The sequence below is a fragment of the Rhinoderma darwinii genome, chromosome 3 (assembly GCF_050947455.1).
Source record: "Rhinoderma darwinii isolate aRhiDar2 chromosome 3, aRhiDar2.hap1, whole genome shotgun sequence".
Classification (NCBI taxonomy): Eukaryota; Metazoa; Chordata; class Amphibia; order Anura; family Rhinodermatidae; genus Rhinoderma; species Rhinoderma darwinii.
In genome coordinates this window covers 250,755,588-250,777,480 of record NC_134689.1, presented here as the reverse complement: position 1 = coordinate 250,777,480, position 21,893 = coordinate 250,755,588, and the positions used below count along the sequence as shown (strand labels likewise).

The 21,893-nt window shown below is 43.2% G+C and overlaps 1 protein-coding gene across 4 annotated transcripts in view; it reads left to right on the top strand.

Moving 5' to 3' along the window:
* The first annotated feature begins 433 nt into the window (after positions 1 to 433).
* Positions 434 to 21,893, top strand: part of MYO9A (myosin IXA) — a 116,960-nt gene continuing 95,500 nt past the window's right edge. For 3 of the 4 annotated variants that reach the window (XM_075857717.1, XM_075857718.1, XM_075857715.1), the window contains exon 1: positions 434 to 1,012. The gene's annotated coding sequence lies outside the window, so the exon portion shown is untranslated. The remainder of the gene's footprint in view (positions 1,013 to 21,893) is intronic. The other variant, XM_075857716.1, reaches the window with a different exon arrangement.

The window sequence follows — 21,893 nt, the reverse complement described above, 5'->3', positions numbered from 1 at the left end:
TCATAATAAGGCCATTTGCTTGAGTATTTTCTGCATAAAACCCTACATCAGTGTGCTGAGTTTTTCCTATTCTAGAACATGAAGACTTTTTCCTGGATTTCCTCTCGGTAATCCCTCTAAAGAAAAGTGTAGTTACCTACCCCTAGCCTATAAATGGCTGATAACAGGGAACACTAGTTTGCATTTACTTGCACAGCAGATAGGATATACACTCTAAGTTTAAATTAACCACATATCTGCCCTGGTTTCTCACACAAACGTCTTAGAAGTTCCTCACAGAGCCGCAGAGTCGGTAGGGTCCTGTGATTCTGCCTCGTCCCGTGTTTACATTACACGAGCACTCCCTTCAGTCTGGCACAGAGTGGGACGTGGTATAAACACTGGGTCTGAGGGCGCCTGGTGGACGGGCAGCAGTACAGGGGGTCCGTCCACCCTCTGGCACGTCTCGTGCCTGCTCCGTGTCACCACACAAGTGTCCGCGGCTGCCAGGATCCGTGTGACTGCATGTGGTCGCCTTCTCCTCGGATGTGGCAGTACTCGCTACAGTAAATCTGTGTCTCTCTCTGAACACGCCTGTCTGCGCTGCTCCCTCCCCCTCTCCCTCCACCCTGCAGTCACATCCTGCAGTCTCCGTCTCTCTCCTGCTGCTGCTGTCTCTAGGGTCTCTTCCTGCTGGGATTGGGAGAGACATCTGTGTGTCGTCTCACAAGGACCCCCCGCCCAACCGAGCAGAAGGGTCTCGGCGGGCCGTCTTTACATCGGAGGCCCGTGAGATGTGTGAGGCCCTTGCTATCTGTCTGTGGATCTTGTAGCCCGGTGATATACGGATGCTTGTGGAGCTAGAATACTGCTGGCCGGATCCGTGTGGCTGTCTCTCCCTGGATATATGAGCGGCTGCCTCCAGACTCCTAATGACGTCTCACCGGAGTGAGCTGGCCGGCTGTCTCTCAGCTTCTGTGGATGTCTCTTCCTTCTGTCAGGAGGCCTGAGATCTTCGGGGACAGAGCACAGGGTAATAATACTGAGTCTTCTCGCTATTCTACAGGCTGGCACACACCCTACATGAGCGCTGCCCCCACCACAGCGTGTGCCCTGCATTTTATTACTTGCCCTCACTAATCCACATCACACACAGGACTCCTGTCACCTCCGTGTAGTAGTCCGTCCAGAAATCCCGTCCTGCCTATGGCACCCAGCACCAACACTTCCCTCATACCCCAAATATCCTTCACCCCCTGGCCAGCCCCATGCCAGTCATTTCCCCCGGGGTACGTGTACTGTATGGCTGTAATTGCTGTCAGTATGCTCGGTATTTCTGGTATGCCTGGATAGGAGTAGAGTGCTGGGAAGATCGGGCAGTGCTGGGACTTGGGTTTATTATATAGAACTTGTACAGTTGGATCCTGTAGCTCATAAACAAGTGCAGCTCCTAGTATGTCCCTCAGTGCTGTGTGGTAAGGGCCCGTGACATGAGGGCAATGGAAGCTCCTGCATTGGAGAGAGACAGTCCCTGTGTTTTGCGGGAGGGACTTGTTGGGTTTAGTAATTACGTTACAGTAATGGGCAATGACACAAAATTCCTTTATGTAATAGCCCTATCTATGCTACATCCTCCATAGCCCCTCCTATTGCTACATAGGACCCCACCCTATATAAACGGCTTTATTCATCTCTCCATTCCCAATAACCTAACACGTTGTTTTCTTTTTACCATGCTAAGTTTTTGTTTTCTAGTATAGGCTTCCCATATAGAATATCATATACCTCCATGGGCTGAAGAATGCCAAGGATGTATATGGTCTGTCCCCTAGTTACTATACATATTAGGCTACATTCAGACGAGCGTGTCCGATTTGCGTGCGTAAAAAACGCATTGTTTTTCCTACATTTCATGCCCGTGTGCGTTGTGTATTGGCATCACTGTTCTTTTTGTGTGGCATGGCTTTTTCAAGTCCGTGCAGGCACTTCTTTTTTTTATTGTTATTTATTTCTCTGCTTTGCTATGTAACTGATGCGTGAAACACAGACAGCGCATGGATGCCATCCGCGTGCTGTCCGTGGTTTTCACGCACCCATAGACTTCAATGGGTGACTAGATGCGCAAAAATGCACCAATATGGCACATGCAGTGAGTTTCACGCAAAGGACACTTGCCACGTGAAAACTCACGCATGTCTGACTAGCACCATTGAAATGAATGGGGCCGTGTGCGGTGAGTGATTTCAACGGACGAGTATTACGCTTACACTAGTGTAGTGTATGAGCCTTACACTAGTGTAGCGTGTGCTGTATTCTACACCACGGCTTACACCATTTGAGGAATACGATGGCGCTACCGAACAATGGCAGGTTGTGTGTGTGGCGTTTTCACTGCCACTTTTCTGGATAGAAAAGTGGTGTAAAAATGGAACTTGAGAGCCACGCCTTTTTTTTCAGATACCAACAAAAGTTTGTGCCACAAAAGTGATAAGTATGCCATTCATGCCAAATGTAATTTGTCTTTCAAGTTCTGCCAGAAATCTCTCCCGATGTATTTCACTTGGATGTAGTATCCCAAGCATAGGGCAATGTTCCCGAACTAGAGGAAGCTATCCACATGTGGCTCTCTGGTCCCCTGCATGTGGTTCATAGGCTGCTGACCACTGCAATGATCATTGAGCAGAATGAGACCGTAACAATGTGTTATGTAGAACTGTTATGTTCTTCAGTCATATACCGCTTGTTAAATCTGAATATTGCTTTTAAGCTGAAATATGGAAAATCAGATTTGGCAGGTTTTTCTCCAGAGATCTCCAACCCTTCCAATTCTAACTCCATTAAGATTCATGCACTCGTTGAAACTGCAGTCCAATCTGCAGGCATCATGTTGTAGGGCGGGAGGAGATTGATATAGTTTTGTGGGTAAAGATACAGTATAACTTGTCATTTATTCATTTAAACCTCTGCGCATTTCTGGGGTTAGGAGTCCAGTGGGCGGTCCTAATCACCTATTGACAGTGGCTGTCAATCATTGAGTAGGACTGCCCACTGGACTCCGAAGAATAGAAAGAGCAGGGATAAAACTCAAGAAAATACAAGTTATGCTGAATATTTTCCCACCAAACTATATATAAATCTGCTCTGCTCCCCCTTCCCTATGCCATGATGCCTGCACATACTGTAGGACAGCACATTAAACATAACAGATTTTCTTTCAAGTGATTAACCAAGTATAAAATTGTACAGTATTTATTCTGGCCCTGGTCCTCACTGTTGAGTATCTCACACCACATGTAAACAATACGGCCACACTCATTCATATGATGGTCAGGTCCGGCAATCAAGTTATATAACCACCATACCACACATCCAATGGCCTCCGGCTCTGTATCCCTGCCTGTGCCAGTCTTCAACGCATGTGTAGACTGGCATACAGAGCTAAAGGCCATGGACATTGTGATCAGCTGGACATAACATCATATTAATAAGCTTTATCCGTAGCCATCTTGCTACACCCAGTAACAGATGCTCCGGATGTGTGTGGCGCTGCGCCTGTAAACTGTAAAAAAGGCTGTGGCGATGAACGCCGCGGCCCCATCAATCAGCTGATCGGCCGGGATGCCGGTAGTCGGGCCCCCGCCGATCTGATATTGATGACCTATCCTAAGAACAGGCCATCAATAAAAAATGTCTGCACAAACCTTTTAGTATAGTCCTTTGAGTATTTTGGGGAACAATTCTATATATCCTGGTCCACAATAGTCCTGATGACCTTGTTGCACCTTTCTCCATAGATTGTCTTAGTACTGCTCCTCCTGGGCCACATAGGTTTAAATTTGGGGAAGTTGGAGCCGAGCTCTCTTCTTACTAAAGTTACGTTTATGATGGAATTTTTGGTGGGGGTTTTTCACAGCTTTTTTGCACATTGTTTCCCTTCTCAAAAATGCTGCGGCCAGATGTTCCTTTAAAGTCTATGTTAAAATGTAGCAGTTTAGGGGTCAGTGGTGTCTTTTTTTTTTTTTTTTTTTTTTTTTTTCTTCAAAACTCAGCATGCTTTGGATGTGGCTTTTACAAAATGACATAAAAAACGCACATAAAAACACCATAAAACGTTACATTTAAAAAAAAATAAAAAATCGCTGGCGTCTATAATGCATTTATTCACTAAGTTCAAATTGGCAAAATTTGTGTGAATGAGTCCTTAAAGATTTGCCAAAGCAGGGCAACTTTATTTATTGATAAATGATTTCCAGTCTCGATTCCGGACCCCTGTGTGTGAATTGTGTGGTCCAAGGATTCAGGCATTTGTACTTTCCCTACATGACATGTAAATGAGCATTATGTTGTGTAGCAAATGACCAACAGCTTGCAAATCTGACCTCATGGGAGACTGTTTTGGAGGATCATTGCCCTTACCTAGAGCAAAAGCTCCCTAGTCATGGGAACCAATATTTCATCTATAAATTCAATTATTTTACTGTAAAAAATGTCTAAATGGAGAAATAAGGTTAGAAAAACAAAATCACCCCTGAATGGAATGTTCAAGGTCCCGGAAATGTAACCATCGTGCTTTGCAATGAGAGCCACAAACCGTTTATCTGGCCTTCAGCCTGAACTAGGAAATCTCCACTTCCCTCACGGTCTTGTTTGCTATGTTTTAGTAAAGTCAGTTCCAAAAATGTACAATTTGAAAAACAAACAACAAAACCGTCATTTAGGAGTGTCCAATGGATGTTCTTATTGCATCTCCAGGTTTGGTCATAAAGTTCTTGTTACTCTTGAATTGAGAAAAACATTTACATTGGAAAGTATAAGTATATTGTTTACGTGCACTTTTAGGAATTGTACAGTTTATCCTTCGTTCTCCTGGTTCAGTCCTGCATAAAAACAAAGCATATGCGTACATCCTATAAAGTTAGGTCTAGGGCCCATACGCATGGCCATGTTACAGCTCTGTTTTGTACAGAGCCATAGTAGGGTTTCCATAGAGGTGCATGAGCGGCTACGATTTCATATTGAGGCATTCTGAGGTATTTTCTGTCAGATTTTATACGAATCTGACAGAAAAAAAATTGGGCTACTCTCTATCGGACTCTCTATCGGACTCTCTATCGGACTCTCTATCGGACTCTCTATCGGACTCTCTATCGGACTCTCTATCGGACTCTCTTCTAGTAGAGAAAATCTTCGTATACATGGAGGTCGATGGAGCCTGTACAGCAGTGCACGGAGGCTGTACGGCTGTGTGGCAAAAGAACCGTACAAGCTCTGTGCCAGTGTGCATGAGGACTTGTAGAGGTGGATAATTCTATTGCTGCACACCTGAGCTGTATGTGGTATTTTATATCATTTCTATTGTGCCAGGCTGTAAATGGATAATCCGCTTATTGAAATGTATGTATTTTGGCTTTGAAAAGCTTTGGTTTTTGAAAATGAAGGCTTTTAGGGGTGGGAATCTGCTGCGTAAAGCACATGACAGTGATAGAGGGGTCTGTCTCTGCCCAGCGTCGTGCGGATGGAAAAGGAGATAAAGCTTGGCATGACCGCACAGCCAGCGCAGTAACATCTGTCACTAAAATCTGCCCTGACCCAGATAGAACAGTGATGGCTACCGAGCAGGAGGATGTAGACTCATGATGGGCTTATTGTCCTCTGTAACACATGAGTGTTGTCATTCTATACAACCAGTGATGCTTTTCATAGCCTGTCCAGGAAGAGGTTAACCAGAGTCTTTCGGCTTGTAGCACAAAGCTCTTTTCATCTTGTGGGACGATGACATTTTCACATGACGCGAGACAACCCCAGGATATCCCATAACGGGAAAGTGCAAGCTCCATCACTGACTCATATACTGGGGCACTTCATTTTGTTTGTGACCATGGCCCTTCTTTGCGGTCCATTCCTATCATCACTGACTCATTCGTTACCGCAAAGTGTACCCTTTGATTATTATACCAGTTACTATGGGATGTACTTATTTATAAAGAAGTGATGCCGCTTGCAACCACCAATCAATTCCTCTGCCATTTTTTTGAGTGCTTACTAAGTGTTTGTGTCAGCCATGTTTATATGATGTCAACCCCTCTTTAATTTGAAGGTTCCCCTGGCACTTGTTCATCAGCTGTCTCCATTAAATGAATAGGTGATTGTATAATACATGGCTAAGCCGATTTTTCCAGAGCAGAAACCATTATTTTAGGGCAGCTCCCCACTCTGGCTCTCAAGGGGTACACCCCCACCTATGACGCCCCAAAGGAGCAATATATACTGAGTTGTCCTGTTGAGAAAGCCTGTATGAACATATGGAGTAGGTTCCCATAGCATCCAATGCATTCCAGCAGTCATTTTGTCCTGTACGGGTTAGTAAATGATAGAAGTGATTTGAGCCTCCACCTTGCAGTTTTTATACGGAAGACTGTCTTGTTAGAACAGGAGCAATGGCATTGGCGGAGTTGTTCACATTGTGGTATTATTGTCATTCTTTACATATATTTTCGAAAATGTTTATACAAGGGCTCCTCAATAATACAGTATCTGTGTATGACATTTTGTGTTTGGCATTGATTGTATCTCATTTGTAGCTAATTTTTGTTTTTCTTTTTTATTTCTCTTCCTTGCATATGCTGTATACATATACAGAGATACTATGTATCTACACATTGATAGTCAAATGGCATTGGTGTGTGCAACATATTTTGCTATTTGTGTTTCTTCTGCTCATATCTGCCCTGATCAGCCATAATATCAAAACTAACTGCCTAATATTGTGTAGGTCCCCCTTGTGCCGCCGTAACGGCTCTAAACCCTCGAACCAAGGACTCCACAAGATGTTTCAACGTGTCCTGTGGTATCTGGCACCAAGATGTTAGCAACAGATCCTTTAAGGGGATTTTCCCATTAAGAACATTTATCACCCATTTACAGAATAGGTGATAAATGTCTAATCGCTGGGGGCCCCTCTGCTGGGAACCCCACCAATCACTAGATCTGTGGATCGGTGATAAATGTTTTTAACGTGGCCGTACACATTCAATGTGTGTCAACTGAACCCAGGGATTCTGGCAGGACCGGATGACCATCTAATGCAGGGGTCTCAAACTCGGCCGGGTAAGTGGGCCGCATATAGAAAAAATGTGAAGTGGTCGGGCCGCATGAATTTGAAATTTTTTTCCATACAAAATTATTGTTAATCAATTAGTTATTTGAACTACTATAACACTACATTACTATAATAATACCGCTAGGTTTAAAATTTGAGAGATTTCTCCACGTGCTTATTTCAACAATCCAGCTTTCCAGTTTGTGTCACTAAATGCAGTCCGGCGGCTCAGTTAGCACACGTCAAGATTGGGCAGCCCCTTTTTAGATAGTGCCACAGTGCCCTCGGTGGATGCCGCCACAGCAGTGCCCCCTGTAGATGCCGCCCCAGCAGTGCCCCCTGTAGATGCCGCCCCAGCAGTGCCCCCTGTAGATGCCTCCCCAGCAGTGCCCCCTGTAGATGCCGCCCCAGCAGTGCCCCCTGTAGATGCTAGGGGGCACTGACACACTGTCCATATATGGGCAGCGATGTCAGGGAATTCCAGAGTCCCGGAGCAGAGCCGATACCAGCGCTCTGTCCGGGACTCCGGCTCTGGGGAAGCCCCAGACATCGCTGTTCATATATGGACAGCGATGTCAGGGAATTCCAGAGTCTCCGAGCAGAGCCGATACTAGCGGCTCTGTGTCCCGCGGGCCGCAGATGAAAGCCCCAGGGGCCGCATGCGGCCCGCGGGCCACGGGCTTGAGACCCTGATCTAATGTATTTGTTGGAGTCCTGGCAAATGTCGGGAGAAAGAAGGTGTGGGCAAGTTGGATTCCAAAATGCCGGAACCTTTTTTTAACAAGGAGATAAGAAGCTGCCAGAGGAGTTTGGCAGCGGCTTTACTCCTTGTACTTATTCTAGCCGAGCGTACATATGTATGGGGGATCGGGGGGAATAGCTCCCGCAGAACATTGCCTAGTCCATCACACTGCTTCTGCCGGCTTGCCATTTTCCCATATTGCATCCTGGGGCCATATCCCTCCCAGGGAAGTGACGCACCCGACAGTTCACATGATGTTAAAGAATTCATGATTTATAAAACCTTCTTTTATTGCTCCACGTTCCAGCTCTGATGCTCCTGTGCTTATTATTGTAGGCGCTTTCGGCAGTGGACAAGGGGTCATTATGGGTGCGCTCTTCACTGTATGTCCTGACACCTTTCTACTGCCAGCAGTAACGTGTTTAGCAATTTGTGCTGCAGTAGCTCTTCTGTGGGATGGGAACAAATGAGCTGGCCTTTGTTTCCCATGCGCATCAATGAACCTTGGGTGCCTATGACCCTGTTATTCCTTGGAGCACTTTTGGTAGGTGCTAATAAGCACTGCATACTGGGAACAACCCACAAGACCTGCCATGTAGTAGATGCTCTCACCTAGTCGTCTAGTCATCACAATTTGGCCCTTTTCCATTTTTCCTGCTTCCAACACATCAGCTTCAAGATCTGACTGTTCACTTGCTGCCTAATATATCCCACCCCTTGACAGGCGCCATTGTAACCAGATCATCAATGTTATTCCCTTCCCCTGTCAGTGGAGTTAATAGTATCCTGTAATGCAATCTTGTTTCGATGTGTCAAGTTTACGTGATCGACATCTATTGTGTTAGTCTTCACTTGATGATCAGATTGGGGCAGATGCGTTAATGTGTTATAAGTTATGTACTGGCATTAGAGGCTCCTGAAAACTGTGGCAGGTATTTTGAGCCTTATTTATCATGTATAACTAATTTGGAAACTGTTGATGACACCTAAGATGCCCTGAACAGGGAAGTGGCATAATAGTGGTTTGTTAGTTGCAACTACACAGATTTATCAATGTCTAGTGACACAATTTTGTTGTATAAATATAGAGTAAATGTTGGCTGGGTCAAAACTGGAGCAGGGCTTGTGACTGTTTCATAACATTCATTAGTACTAGAGACATTTGTATGTCACAGACATTGCTCAGATTAATGCGTTTTTTTCACACTGGCAAATCCCGTCCCTATAATAGTATTCATTAATCTTCCTTGTTGCCTTCTAGCTGTCCCATGCCACGATAGATGCTGTATCTTTTTTTACACGTCCAATTAGAAGGCGGCGGGTAACCTGATCATAGTTTGGGTAGTAGTTTCTACTTTCCGTATCTTGATTCTCTTTCTGGAAGTCATAATGATTACTTCTATGCATTGTTCTATGTTCTGAGTCCTGTGTGTAATGCTAGTGAATGTCATTTTTGTGTGACCCATATGACACTTCACATTCTATAGCCATTTGTCACACTGATAAGTCAGATACATAATTTGAAAATGTGGGCACTAGTCAAATGCAAATATGTGAAAATCTTAAAAAATTCGTAGAAGTCACATCTATACTCGAATGCAATGTGTCAACTTCCAGGCAGAAGACGCTACAAGGTTAGATGTAGCATATATTCAGTGGTGATCTTGTGGACCACAGTTGGGACGGGGAAAAAGTCCTTAGTTGCTGACTCAGGTATATAACGAATAATAGGCCCTATGTACCTCTATGGGAGCCTTGTTATGGAATCCTAATACTGCCATGTGCATGAGGCCTAATGCAAAAATAAATGCGTTGTCCTTTACGGGATCCATCTTAGGCCCTGTTCACACACCGTTTTTTGGCGCCGATCGGGATAGGCTATTCATATCTGATCGGTTGGGGACCGACTCCCAGGATCCCCGCCAATCAGGTGTTTTGAAGGGGCCTCAACGTTCGTACCAGTGATGCTTCCCCTTCATTCCTTATCTGCTCGTACTGTGAAGTGAATCGCCAAAACACTTGTAGCGGCGGTTCAGTACTACATCCTTCTACCATTGAAGTGAATAAGAGAAGAACCATGGTAAGTTGAAGAGTGTCGTGGTTGTGGAGGCTTGTTCTACCGATATCCAGCACTTGCGTAAAGGGGTTTTACCATCATGGAAATTGATAATATATCGCTAGGATATGGCATCGCTTTCTGAACGGTGGATCTCAATGATGCCAGGACCTCAATGATCTTGGAAATGAAGGTGCTGCAACTGCACAGTGAATAGGGGTGTGCTGCAATTCACATCATAGCCAGCGGCCATTAGCGCTCTGCAGGTAAAACATTTTTAACTTTTTTTTGTCAGGCAGCCAGACCCCCACCGATCAGAAACAAAATGGCATGCCATCATTTGGAACACCTTTACCGAAAAAAAACCAGTGACGTTCTGTTGCTCCTGTAATAAATTTGTACTGGCTTTTGAGCAATTTGTATCACGTTTTAATTGCCGCTAGATATTAGATCCTGGCACATGTAACTTTCCTGGCTGGGGTTTACAATAGTAAAACGATTTCCTTTTGTAATTCAACCAAAAACCTTAGGGTCATACCGTTTTATCTGATTGTTCGTACCGCCCTTTTTATAAAGAAAATGTAAACTTTGAAATGGTGACCACAAATCTTAGATTTTTTTTTCTTGTTACTGCTAGATGAATTGAGCATTACGTCCTCAGAACTTGAAACCGTCTTTCTGTTTTATAGACAGACCTGGTGATCTGTCAGGAATGGTCTTTGTACAATACTGTCTATCCCTATGTCATTCTAGGAGGGAGGGACACATTGTGAGGACCATGTGTCAGTTCCTCCTGTCACTTGTGAGCTTTTGTAAAAGCATAGACTGTCTGGCTTTGTCTCTGTGTTGGGGGATGTGACGTGCCAAGCCTCTTTTGTAAGGGGACACGTGGGAAGGGCTGTCTGTTCTGTCATTGACAAGCCGTATGCATGTGCCTTGAACTCTCGAATACTCAAAAACATCCCTTCTCTACACCCGCAAAATACATTGACTGGTTGCATCGGCGTCATTCTGAGAGGGAACCAAGACTGTAAACTTTATAGCCTTAGGTTTGCATTAGTGGTTTCTGTATTGCTGGCAAACCCTTTTAACGTTATGTCATGTATTGTAAAATACGCTAATACAATGAAATACAACATGAGAACAATATAAGTGATGACTGTTACATCATTTCAGTTTCTGTCTTCGTGGATAACTCCATTTATCTTACTCATCCAGAATATTAACCGCATACAATAGTAGCCCGTGTGAGGAACTAGTCACCCATACTATGGCCCTCTTCTCCTGATCAAACAGGCTTCGTGTATGTAGTCTCTAAACGCGGCCCTACCAGAGAACACAATCTGAAGGTTTCCCAATGTGTTGCTGCTCTATTACTGTTGATCACTAATGGTCATGAGTAATGCAGATCTATCCTATCTATCCTATCTATCTATCCTATCTATCTATCCTATCTATCTATCCTATCTATCTATTCTATCTATTCTATCTATCTATCTATCTATCTATCTATCTATCTATCTATCTATCTATCTATCTATCTATCTATCTATCTATCTATCTATCCCTTTACTATGCATGTATTATTTGTTGTGTTACCCATAGCTGATTAGAATTGATTGACCCACATTGTCTCCTTCTTCAGGACTTGGCTGGTTCCCTGGCTGAGCACCCTTTTAAATATCCTTTATTTTCCCAATAAATGTTACATTTTGGTTCATTTATGAAAAGGAATGCTGAGGAAACTCTGGTATTGTCCAAGTTGAAACGCCAGGTATTGGTGGTTCTTCACTAGCACTGCAAAGATGACATCTAAAACCTAGTAGCTGCGCTAATATTCCAGGCCCAACTGCTGAAGTGGCAGGCACTGCTGGGAAATACTTGAGCCGACCTCTTGTTTCGTTGTACAGTGAGCCATGTGTGCTTTTACTGGGAACAGCTGTAAGGAGAGGAAGCACGTGCCCCGCATGACTTTATGATATGGAGGCGCATATAATTAATTCTTTATGGGAATGTATGATCAAACATTTCATTTACTGCATTTCTCCTTGCTTAGCCTTCCACCATTTTTTTTTCGCTATAATTATATCCATTTATGATTTTAGTGCTAATTTTATTGTCATGAGTATAATAACTGAAATGCAAAGTCCTGCTATATAGAGATTTCCCAACACATTTTAACGATTTAAATATAAATCCTTTTTTTTTTTTTTTGTATTCGTGTGTGTATGTGTGTGTGTGTGTGTGTGTGTGTGTATATATATATATATATATATATATATATATATATATTTATATCATTTTTTTTATTTCATTTCAACGTACTTGGAACAGTTGTCTGGAAAGACTTGTTTGTCCATCTATCTAATGCTCCTCGTTCTGTGTCCTTTATGTAAAACTGAGCACAAGGTTATTTAGTCCTCTTTCCTGTAAACATTGCTGACATGTATAACCTCGCTCTGTTTCCCTTTCCTATCTTCTTTACTGCACATTCTAAAATGCATTGGTTTCTCATATCTAATTACAAAAGAGGGGTGCATTCTTTTAACCCCTTCACATCCATAGTCTTGTATTCTTAGAAAAATAAAATATTATTTAAACCAGAATTGTATTACTCCTAGTTTGAAAAACAAATGTTGGTTGTGTTTTTATGTTTTGTTTTTTTTTTATGTGACTAGCCATATAGGAAAAAAAATGTGAACATTTTCCAGTCTTTACACTGGCCACTAGAGCAGACAAAATAGGCTGGCACTTCCTGTTGTCTGCAGCTCACTTTTCAGCTAAAGGGTCAGTGCACACAAAGAGTAAATACTGCAGATTTTCCGCAACGGAATCTGCAGCAAATACAGTAGAGGTAAAGTGGATGAGATCAAACAAATCTCATCCACGCGCTATGTAAATACTGAGCGGAAAAACGCTCAGAAATTGACCTGCAGTGCAGAATTTTATTCCGCAGCATGTCAATTGTATTTGGGTAAACTCTGCTTAGAATACAATGGGGAGGTAAAACCCGCAACAAATAGCAGTTTTTTTTAGTTTTTTTTTAGCGGATTAGCAGCAATTCCGCCACAAAAAATGCAACTCAGAAAAAAATAAAATCTTATACTTACCAGGAGTCTGTGTTCTTCCTCCAGCGTGGCCTCCTGGGATGACGTTTCATCCCATGTGACCACTGCAGCTAATCATAGGCTGTAGCAGAGGTCACATGGGATGAAACGTCATTCCAGGAGGCCGGCATGGGTGATGTGAGAGAGCCGGCCTCCTGGGGTGACGCTTCATCCCATGTGACTGCCGCTGCAGCCAATGACGTTTCATCCCAGGAGGTGCTGTAGTTTTTTGGAGCGGACATTCCGGGTGAAAAACTGCACCACGGTTTGGTGCGTTTTTTCGTCCAGAAATTCCTTGCGGTGTACAGGGCGAATACGCTGTCTGCTTTTACGCAGCGTATCCACCCCGTGTGAACACAGCCTTACTGTGTAAGGTGGAAGATCATTAGCGGGTGGGTGATTTAATGACCGCTCTATTGTACTTCTGGAGGCCAAGATGAAAGCAGAATAACAACACTATACACACAGATTGGGCTCTGTGTGCATCTCCCCTGTTGGGGTATATTTACATGTGACAGATTCGTTGCAAATGTTTTTGCAACTGTTCCATTTATCTGAATAGCGCTAGCAGAAATCCATACACCTGCAGAAACCACCACATTCAGATGTATGGAACAGAAATTTCTGCAACAAATCTGCCACTTGTGAATATACCCTTAATCTCTGGGAGAGAATGCTATACTCCATCACTTCATGGAGACTGTAATAATCTAGGACATTTCTCTTAATTTACTCCCATTCTTTTCTGCTGCACACCCTGCTGCACTGTCTATACAGATGTAAAAAGCTTGTATCCCCAATATGGCTTTCCCATCAAAGAAAAAAATATATGGGTGCAACATTTCAATAAGGAACAAGCACATTACTTCTCTTCTACATACTAACATGTATTTAATAAAACTAAAATTAAATTCATGATACATTCCCTTTATATGGGGAAATTATTGTAGTGCAGAAGTGTATACAATAATGGCTGTAATCTGTCGCTAAATAGCAGTAGTGACTGGCTGTGGTCCGTACTGCGGGTGGCTCATAACTTCGGACTCTAGTATGTAGTACAGGGGCTAGCATTGTAGAATTGAATGTGATCCTACAGTGCTGGCTCTGGATACGGGAGACAGGAGCAGGACGCTCTGTCGCCTACTTCAGAGTTATGAGCAGCCCGCAGCACGAACCGCGGCCTCTTCATGCTGCTATTTACAGACACAATCTGCTATAATTATTTAGAGAAACTATTGTTACGCACACTCCTGCACTAGAATTATATCAGAGGTACACTTTAACCCCTTAACAACCCATGCTGAAAATGTATGTCACGATCAGGTGCTAGTTCCCGGCAGTTTAACCCTAATAACGACTGCAGCAACTAAAGTGTTTGACAGAGGGGAGGGTAGGGTGCTTTCTCTGTCAGCCACCGGCACCCCGCCAATGGGTTGCCATGGTAGCTGGGATCCTAGCATAGGCCCCCAGGCCGGACATGGGTATATGCATATTATACCATGCCAAACCAGGGCCTAATATAGGGTTGCACGATGCATCGAAACTTCTATATGGTTTCGATACCGTGCACCCTCAAACGGTTCAATACCGTTATTTCATTTATTTCGATACTAAGCTGTGCGGCCGCACAGCTTAGCATTGTAACACATGAATGTATGAGAGCGGGGCTGCGGATGTATGATACAGTCATTGCCCCGCTACTGAGTCCTGACCATTGTGCGCGTGGTTAGCATGATGTGATGCGGCCGACACTGCACTAATGAGTGGCGGCACTGAAGACAGAACATGGCGGGTGCACTACAAAACACCCCCATGTTCTGTCCTCAGTGCTGGCGCTTCCGCTCATTAGTGCAGCGCCGGCCGCATCACCTCATGCTGACCGCGCGCTCACTTATTGTCAGGAGCGGGGCAATGGTTGTATTACAGAACTGCAGCCCCGCGGCAGAGATCAGAGAAACCTCTCATCTCTGCCGCTATTCCCCACAGCTGATCGCAGCATTCAAGGGGTAAATGAAAAGGGGGGGATGCCCCTTTGGATCTCAACACAAGGAATCCCTGTGACGCGATCGAGGGACATACCATATATGGGCAGACAGCCCAGGGTCCATTGACGGACCCCAGGGCTGTCTGACCATTTTTCCTGTTAGGGCATACTTAGGTATGTCCTAACAACTGCCAGTGTACTATCAGTACACAGGCTAATGTACCGGCATATAGATATATACATTAAAGAGGCTCTGTCACCAGATTTTGCAACCCCTATCTGCTATTGCAGCAGATAGGCGCTGTTATGTAGATTACAGTAACGTTTTTATTTTTAAAAAACGAGCATTTTTGGCCAAGTTATGACCATTTTTGTATTTATGCAAATGAGGCTTGCAAAAGTCCAAGTGGGCGTGTTTAAAGTAAAAGTCCAAGTGGGCGTGTATTATGTGCGTACATCGGGGCGTTTTTACTACTTTTACTAGCTGGGCGTTCTGACGAGAAGTATCATCCACTTCTCTACACAACGCCCAGCTTCTGGCAGTGCAGACACAGCCGTGTTCTCGAGAGATCACGCTGTGACGTCACTCACTTCCTGCCCTAGGTCCTGCATCGTGTCGGCACCAGAGGCTACAGTTGATTCTGCAGCAGCATCAGCGTTTGCAGGTAAGTAGCTACATCGACTTACCTGCAAACGCTGATGCTTCTGCAGAATCAACTGTAGCCTCTGGTGCCGATATGTCCTTGCTCGTCCGACACGATGCAGGACCTGTGAGTGACGACACAGCGTGATCTCTTGAGAACCCGATGTGTCTGCACTGCCAGAAGCTGGGCGTTCTGAAGAGAAGTGGATGATACTTCTATACACAACGCCCAGCTAGTAAAAGTAGTAAAAACGCCCCGATGTACGCACATAATACACGCCCACTTGGACTTTTACTTTAAACACGCCCACTTGGACTTTTGCAAGCCTCATTTGCATAAATACAAAAATGGTCATAACTTGGCCAAAAATGCTCGTTTTTTAAAAATAAAAACGTTACTGTAATCTACATTGCAGCGCTGATCTGCTGCAATAGCAGATAGGGGTTGCAAAATCTGGTGACAGAGCCTCTTTAAAGTTGAATAAAAAAAAGTTAATGTTAAATTAAAAAAAATCTATATATTTTTTTACAATAAACATTAAAATAAGTCTCAATACATAAAATATACACAAGCGGTAATGTTGCGACTGTAATAAATTTATAGTGTCATTTATGATGTTTACGCTGTTATAAAATAAAATAAAATCTGCTTTCTTTCACTTATTAATGTGAGGCATGAGGTATTATGAATTTTGAACGTCCATATGCCTCACATCAATAGTAATTAACCCCATCATGTACCTCACATTAACCCAATGTTGTCCATTATGACTGAGAAACATGATGGGATTAATTACTATTAATGTGAGGCATATGAGGTTCAAAATTCATAATACCACATGCCTCACATCAGAAAACGGAAGAAAGTTTTTTTTATATTGTTGGCAAAAGTATCGTTTTGGTATAGAGTATCGCGATACTACACGAAGTATCGGTATCGAAGTCCAAATTCTGGTATCGTGACAACCCTAGCCTAATAGATTGCCTGTCAGTTTATAAATGACAGGCAATAATTCTTTGGTATACGGAGTTATACCAAGGCATTTTTTAAGCGACCTGGAGGATAAAAAATGTATTAAAGTTAATCAATAATCTATATGTAGCGAAAAATGGTTGTCTTAAAATATGACTCATCCCGGAAAAAAGAGCCCACATAAGGATAAATCAAAGGAGAAATGAATGACGAGACAAATACAATTTTTTTTCCATGAAATGTGCTATTATTGTAAACCACTAGTAAAACATAATAAAGATTTGGTATCGACATAATCATACTGATCCATTGCATAAAGCCTTCTTTACTATGAGAACTGTGGATCTATGGAATAGTATAATCTATGGAACAGGGACAGGAGATGGCTTTAAAAAAGGCTTAGATAATTTCCTAGAACAAAAAAGTATTAGCTCTAAATAAGGCTATGTTCACACTGAGTTTTTTGCTGGAGGAATATCTGCCTCAAAATTTCGTTTGGAAGTTTGAGGCAGATTTTCCTCTCCCTGCACGCCGATTTTCGCTGCGTTTTTCGCCCGCGGCCATTGAGCGCCACGGGCATAAAACACAGTGAAATACGCTTTCTCTGCCTCCCATTGACGTCAATGGGAGGTCAGAGGCGGAAACGCCCGAAGATAGGGCATGTCGCTTCTTTTTCCCGCGAGGCAGTTTCAATGGGAGGCATTTTCGGGCCGTTTTTGACGAGTTTTGTGACGCGGTTTCTGCGTCAAAAAACTCGTCAAAATACTCTGTGTGAACATAGCCTTATGTGTAGAAGTTTTTCCCTTCCCTTTTCCCATCCCTGGTTGAACTTGATGGACATGTGTCTTTTTTCAACCGTACAAACTATGAAACTATGTGATAGGTAATTGAAATAATGAGTAACCTCTCACTGAACTGACCGAATAAGGCCTCCTTGCTTTACTTTCTGTGTTTTAACACGCATTTAAAAAAACAAAAACCGCCATGCGTTTCAAGCATTTTTTTTTTTTTACTCTTTAACCCATTCCCGCCGCAGCCCTTTTTCAGATTTTCATTTTCGCTTTTTCCTCCCCACATTCCAAAAGCTATAACGTCTTTTATTTTCCCGTCGATATAGTACTATGAGGGCTTGTTTTTTGCGGGACGAGTTGTAGTTTTTCGTAGTACCATTTATATTGCCATATAATGTACTAGGAAACGGGGAAAAAATTATTTGTGGGGTAGAAAATGGAAAAAACAGATTCCTCCATGTTTTTTTGCGCGCTGTTTTTACGGAATTCACTGTGCAATTAAAACAACATGTTAACTTTATTCTGTGGGTCAATACGATTACGGCGATACCAAATATATATCGTTTTTTCTAAACTAAGTAAAAAAGAACATTTATTTTGTGTCGCCAAATTCCGAGAGCCATAACTTTTTTTTATTTTTCCACCGATTTTAAGTGGTCTGAGGGATTATTTTTTGCGGGATAAGTTGTCATTTTTAATCATACCATTTTGGTATAATGATTTAAATGCTGCGGTCGCTATTGACTGCGGCATTTAACGAGTTAAACGAGCGGGATCGCGCTCGAGCGCGATGCCGCTTGTTACTCTGAAGTGTCGGCTGTAACATACAGCCAACACCCGCATCATATGGAAGCGGGTTCACTACGTGAGCCCGCTCCATATTTCCCCTACCCGACTTTGGCGTATGGATACGTCAAATGTTGGGAAGGGGTTAAACTAACTCCTGTCTGCAGTGTTATGAACAAAATTAAAAAGCTACCATAAACGCCACCGAAAACCCGTCAAAACGCTGCGTGTGAAACCTTAGTTAGCTAGTATTTCTGCATGCAGGTGATTACTATGGATACTTGTAACAGGATTTCCTATGTCCTATGAGGGAAGAAGGATGCTGGGAAGGCATGGTCTGTGTCCTCCCTGTATTTCGGGCTATTTTCAGCCATTTTTCGGACGCCTACAAACATCTGCCCATTGATTACAATGGGAAATACGGCGTTCTGTTCCGATGGGGCTTTTTTTACGCCTCATTTTCAAATAACGGCGCACAAAAAGACGCCCCATTTTTTGAGTCGTTTTTCATTGACTCAATAGAAAAACCGTTCCAAAAACGGCCATAAAAAACGCTAGTTTGATTAAAAATCGACTGGAAATCAGGAGCTGGTTTCCCTTGAAAACAGCTCGGTAGTCTCAGCCGTATTTTGTTAAGCGTGTGAACATAGCCTTACAGATATCACTAGTAGTAGCTTTCTAATGGCCAGCTGTCATTAGATCACTAGGTGCATTTACACATATTTGCAGTCCGTGTCCCATCTGCATATCTCTTTCCAAAAACTGGAGCACATCCCAAAAGAGGAAAATAGATTGTCCTCTGGCCTGGTTCTGATCACACAGTTCGATCTGATGATAAGGTGGGAATAAGTCATACCTTATATACATTTTTACAATCTTCCATAATGTTTTCAGTATTTTGAATAGTTTTATTCAGGTCTAATCAGCGTTGTAAATGGCAGTAAATAAAAAAAACTTGTCCATAGAAAAAGAAAATTGTGAAGCCTGTGCTGGTTGTCATTTTAACAGGTCACAGTAAGGCAGGATTCGCACCACGTCTGTGGTGTACTGTTAACATGTATGCCGGAAAAATCCATGCCAACTTGCCTATAGACTTTAATGGGCGAATGTATGCCATAAGGGTGTGGTTTTGGCATAAGTTTGGCCGGTATACATTAGGAACCTGCAGCTCATTTTTAATGCAACTGTGTAGAAAATATTTGGTTTTCTGATTTGTCCATAATAAAATTGTCCGTCTGTCCAGGAAAACCTAAAAGGAGGTTGTCAACACTAGTTCTATGTCCACAAGAGTAGCTATGTTCACACGGGGTATTTTGCCGAGTTTTTTGACGCGGAAACCGCGTCGCAAAACTCGGCAGAAACGGCCCGAGAACGCCTCCCATTGATTTCAATGGGAGGCGTCCGGCGTCTTTTTCCCGCGAGCAGTAAAACTGCCTCGCGGGAAAAAGAAGCGACATGCCCTATCTTCGGGCGCTTCCGCCTCCGACCTCCCATTGACTTCAATGGGAGGCAGGAGAAAGCGTATTTCTCGCTGTTTTATGCCCGCGGCGCTCAATGGCCGCGGGCGAAAAACGGCGCGATAATTGCCGCGAAATCGGCGTGCAGGGAGAGGAATATCTGCCTCAAAGTTCCAAACTGAATTTTGAGGCAGATATTCCTCCCCCAAAATACTCCGTGTGAACATAGCCTAAGGTGTGTATCTCGAGGGCACAATAGTCATTATGGAGCTGTATATGAAAGGAAGGGTCTACAGAAAGGCTGAAAGGAAAGGTTGTTGATGCAAAATTTGTAGTATTGTGTTAGCAAAGGTGTGAAATAGAGAAAGCATGTAATAAATGTGTGATATTGACTGCTTGTATATGGAGACAAATGCATTTAGCATTAGGGAAAAAAACTACAGGAAACGCAGCCTGCTGGTTGAAGAGTCTCTGTCACCACATTATAAGTGGCCTATATTGTACATGATGTGATCGGCGCTGTAATGTAGATTACAGCAGTGTTTTTTATTTAGAAAAACGATCATTTTTTACGGAGTTATGACCTATATTAGCTTTATGCTAATGAGTTTCTCAATGGACAACTGGGCGTGTTTTACTATATGACCAAGTGGGCGTTGTACAGAGGAGTGTATGACGCTGACCAATCAGCGTCATACACTTCTCTCCATTTATTTACACTGTACATAGCGATATATCTATATCACTATGTGCAGCCATATAAACACACTATAACATTACTGCAGTGTCCTGACAATGAATATACATTACCTCCAGCCAGGATGTGATGTCTATTCATTCTCCTGACCACTTCTCGCTGTGAATGACCGCTTACAGCGTAATCTCGCGAAACTACGCCTGCTATGCTGTAACTCACAGAGACGCTACAGAAGTGGTCAGGAGAATGAATACACATGACGTCCTGGCTGGAGGTAATGTATAATCATTGTCATGACACATGAGTAGCGTTATAGTGTGTGTATGTGGCTGCACATAGCGATATAGCTATATCGCTATCTGTAGTGTAAATGGAGAGAAGTGTATGACGCTGATTGGTCACTGATTGGTCAGCATCATACACTCCTCTGTACAACGCCCACTTGGTCATATAGTAAAACACGCCCAGTTGTCCATTAAGAAACTCATTAGCATAAAGCTAATATAGGTCATAACTCCGTCAAAAATTATCGTTTTTCTAAATAAAAAACACTGCTGTAATCTACATTACAGCGCCGATCACATCATGTACAATATAGGCCACTTATAATGTGGTGACAGAGCCTCTTTAACAAATATATATGGTGCTTATTTTCAAGTAAGACATGTCTAACTTATAGGGTCAGTTCACACGTTGCATAGATACTGCAGATTTTCTGCAACGGAATTTGTTGCAGAAAATCTGCAGCATAAGGGCTTGTCCACACGTAATGGAATTGCTGCAGAAAATTTCTGCAGCAATTCTTTTGAAAGTAGCAGACATTCTACTACGGAAAAAATGCACAATTTCCCGCATTTTTTACTGCAAAAAATGGTACGGATTTTGCTGCGTTTTTACAATGCTGGGAGATGGTGAGATCTCCTCAGAAAAACCGCAGCAATTGAGTCAACTTTCCGGAGCAGGAATTGACCTGCTGCGGTTCGAAAAATACGCACCGCAGGTGAATTTCTGGTTGGAATTTTTACGCGGCATGTGGATGAGATTTGTCAAAAAACTCACCCACTTTGCTGCTACTGTATTCTGCGGCGTATTTTCTGTCCGCAATTCCGGACGGAAAATATGCAGCAATTCCGCTATGTGTGGACTAGCCCTAAAACAGTAACAGCAAAGTGGATGAGATAGAACAAATCTCATCCACATGCTGTGTAAATACTGAGTGGGAAAAAAACGCCCAAATTGACATGCAGTGCGGAATTTTATTCCACAGCATGTTAAGCAGCGTTTCCGCAATTACAATTGTGTTGCAGCTTTTTCCCATTCAATGGGGAGGTAAAACCCGCAACAAATAGCAGTCGCTGCAGGTTTTTTTTGCGGCAGGTTCGCAGAGATTCCGCCGCAAAAAAAGCAACTCATAAAAAAAATGTTACTTACCCAGAAGTCTGTTTCTTCCTCCAGGCCAGCCTCCACGGATGACGTAGCGGCGGTCACATGGGATGAAACGTCATCCCAGGAGGTCGGCCTGGATGTCACTTCATCTCATGTGACCGCCGCTGCAGCAGTCTTCTGAGATGAATGCTGC